The following is a 3,985-nucleotide window of genomic DNA, read 5'->3' as shown; positions in this document are numbered from 1 at the left end:
GCCATTCCAAGATGCACCCTTTTGCACAATATGAGATCATTTGAACAAACTATGTCATGAATGTGGCCATAGGATTGATCATTTGGCTTGAAAGCCATGAATCTTCACACTTGATAGCTCGTTTCTGAGAACACTTTTTTAAAATAATTGCCGTATTACAAGTTTAAAATTTTTGCTGGTAACTTGGCCACATATAATGAAACAATGCGAAGGTTTTCCAATTTTTTGATTTTTTTGAATTTTTTATGCCCGTTTCAAAATGCAGTCAAAACGGCGGGAATAACCGTTCCTAGCTAGTGGTTGAATCTTGGAATTTTTTGGTGTTTCTCTGATTAAATAGATACTTATGTACCTATAAATGATTTTTGGAAAAAATAAAGAGCAAACTACGAGGTAGCTACAGTTCAAATTTGACCCGCTTCCAACTGAATCGGCGGAAATTTGTCTTTTTCACGAGAGGTGGATCAAAACTTTTTACACCCAACAATTTGATCAATTGTGCATTAAATATGTCCTAGTATTTTATAAAATTGATTTGGTACAATTTTGCAACAAATATATTATAGGTCCTTCACAAAAGAAACTCATTTTGGGCACTCAAAAAATGGAAAATGAATTTTTCGTCCAAAGAAAATGAAAACTTCCTTAGGCAACATTGTCTGCCATTCCAAGATGCACCCTTGTGCACAATATGAGATCATTCGAACAAACTATGTCATGAATGCGGCCATAAGATTGACCATTTGGCTTGAAAGCCATGAATCTTCACACTTGATAGCTCGTTTCTGAGAACACTTTTTTAAAATAATTGCCGTATTACAAGTTTATAATTTTTGCTGGTAACTTGGCCACATATAATGAAACAATGCGAAGGTTTTCTAATATTTTTATTATTTTTTAATTTGTTATGCCCGTTTCAAAATGCGGTCAAAATGGCGGGAATAACCGTTCCTAGCTAGTGGTTGAATCTTGGAATTTTTTGGTTTTTCTCTGATTAAATAGATACTTATGTACCTAGAAATGATTTTTGGAAAAAATAAAGAGCAAACTACGAGGTAGCTACAGTTCAAATTTGACTCGCTTCCAACTGAATCGGCAAAAAATTGTCTTTTTCACGAGAGGTGGATCAAAACTTTTTACACCCAACCATTTGATCAATTGTGCATTAAATATGTCCTAGTATTTTATAAAATTGATTTGGTACAATTTTGCAACAAATATATTATAGGTCCTTCACAAAAAAACTCATTTTGGGCACTCGAAAAATGGAAAATGAATTTTTCGTCCAAAGAAAATGAAAACTTCCTTAGGCAACATTGTCTGCCATTCCAAGATGCACCCTTGTGCACAATATGAGATCATTTGAACAAACTATGTCATGAATGTGGCCATATGATTGATCATTTGGCTTGAAAGCCATGAATCTTCACACTTGATAGCTCGTTTCTGAGAACACTTTTTTAAAATAATTGCCGTATTACAAGTTTATAATTTTTGCTGGTAACTTGGCCACATATAATGAAACAATGCGAAGGTTTTCCAATATTTTCATTTTTTTTGAATTTTTATGCCCGTTTCAAAATGCGGTCAAAATGGCGGGAATAACCATTCCTAGCTAGTGGTTGAATCTCGGAATTTTTTTGGTTTTTATCTGATTAAATAGATACTTATGTACCTAGAAATGATTTTTGGAAAAAATAAAGAGCAAACTACGAGGTAGCTACAGTTCAAATTTGACCCGCTTCCAGCTGAATCGGCGAAAATTTGTCTTTTTCACGAGAGGTGGATCAAAACTTTTTACACCCAACCATTTGGTCAATTGTGCATTAAATATGTTCGTATTTTAGAAAATTGATTTGGTACAATTTTGCAACAAATATATGGTAGGTCCTTCACAAAAAACCTCTTTTCGGGCACTCGAAAAATGGAAAATGAATTTTCCGTGCAAAGAAAATGAAAACTCCCTTAGGCAACATTGTTTGGAATTCTATGGTGCACCATTGTGCACAATATGAGATCATTTGAACAAATATTTGATAAGAGTTTCACACAAAAACTCATTTTGAGCACTGAAAAATGAATGAATTTTTTTGATCTTGAATCGATCACGACCAATTTATATGGTCATAAGGTCATCAAATGGTTTGCTGCGTTCTGATTGGACCATGCGCATATCACACGGATCACACATCAACCACCGTCGGATGCTTCCGGATCCAACGGCCCAAACCCACCTGAGCCGAAACCCTAGGTCTGTCCTCATGGACATTTTCCACCCACCCCCCGCCTCCATTCTTTCTCTCATTCCTCCCTCCCCCGCCTCCATTCTTTTGCTGCAGATCCGCCACGATCCAGATCCCTCTCCCCGATCCAGATCGACGACGACGGCCCCCTGTCGCCGCCTCTCTCTCCCACCACCCCGATCCATCCCCTCCCCTGGCGGGATTCGCCGCTGCACTCTCTGCCCCGCACACCACTCGTCATCCCCTCCTCTTTGTCCTAGATCCATACGCCGCCGCCGCCATCCTCTCCCCTTCCCTCACCTCGCCCCCCGATGCTAACTGGGACGGTCGTGCGTGTGCTACATGTGCAACTGACGGTCGTGCGTGCTGCTGGCGGACATGGAGGAGTCCGCGCAGCCCAAGCCCGCTGACCCCTCGGAACCGGAGCTCTCCTCGGACCCGCCCAAGGGTGCGGGGACGAACGCGGACGGCTGGCGTCCTCTTCGTGCGACATGCGGTGCTGGCGGTGGGGTCTGGCTAGCGATGCCGATATCTGCTGTGGGCCATCTCACCGTGTTTGTTTCTCCCTTTTCCCGAAGGTGAATCGGCGACCGGTGAATCGACCCGTCCCCGCGGCGAGCCATGAGGTAACCCCGCCTGCCCGCCGTCAACATTCCCCGCCTCTCCGTGCGATCGCTATTGGTTTCCCGCGAGCGACCGTCGGACGGGGGCCGACGCGGGCGCGCTCTGCCTGGATGTGGATCGTCCCGTCCCAGTCGTAGCTCGTGCTGGGACAACCAGCGCCTCCTAGAGATCCGCGAGGTCTCGCTCGAGCGGACGCCGATATGGATGGATGGATAGATAGATCTTGCGCCTTTCTAGACTGAGCAAAATTCTGATGAATATAAATGGCATTTTTTATGGTTCTGAGTGGCGGCCATTCACTTGTTTGGAGATTCGATTAATATCAGTCCCATCGTCTAGTTACCTGGGGTTTACATACGTGATTTTGTGACAGATCTCCACCTACATGCCTGCTGTGGGTGCATCAGACACTGTTCCCGTGCTCTCTGTTACTTTAAAAAAGTTACCAAATTCTTATCTGGACTAGTAATCAGTTGGCTGTTTGCATCTATGAGGTGTAGAATTAACAGCCCTTCTGGTAAATAGATGTTGTTTATGTATACTCCTTTATGGTGGTAATTAACATTTGGAGTTTGGTACGTAGCAGTTCTTTGTCTACTTGTCTTGGATCTTACTGTTAAGACGTTGCTGGTTTCGTGTCTGGAGTAATAGTAATCAGTTTGCTGTTTGTGCAGTTATATTTCATGTCTGGAGCGTGAATGGAACTGATGGGGGGTGGAGCCCTGTACGGATCTGCTGTCCCTGCACACACCATCAAGGTATCCCCTTCATACTGCCGCTCATCTTGGTCTTTTGTCGTTCATTTCCTAGATCTCGCACGCGAGGTGTTTGTTTGAATGTACCGACGGCGTTTGATTTTCTGGAAAGGTTGAACCTACTGGAGGAGTTCGCGCGGTTTGATCGTGAATTGCTTTGTTGCGATGGTCCCATGTCGCTGATTGGATGCAGATGCACGCGCTGTCGGGAATTGCACTGTCGTGGTAGTTAGTGTATGGGTGGATAAACCGTAGTGGGCTAGTACAAACCATCCTAATGTGGTCATCGCTGTTTTGGGTTCCAGTGCAAAGTCTGTTGAAATTGGACTATCATATCATTATAGATGCCCCAGTTCTTGTTCA

The sequence above is a fragment of the Aegilops tauschii genome, chromosome 2 (genome assembly GCF_002575655.3).
Source record: "Aegilops tauschii subsp. strangulata cultivar AL8/78 chromosome 2, Aet v6.0, whole genome shotgun sequence".
In the NCBI taxonomy this organism is placed as follows: Eukaryota; Viridiplantae; Streptophyta; class Magnoliopsida; order Poales; family Poaceae; genus Aegilops; species Aegilops tauschii.
Note: the sequence above shows the minus strand (reverse complement) of the source record.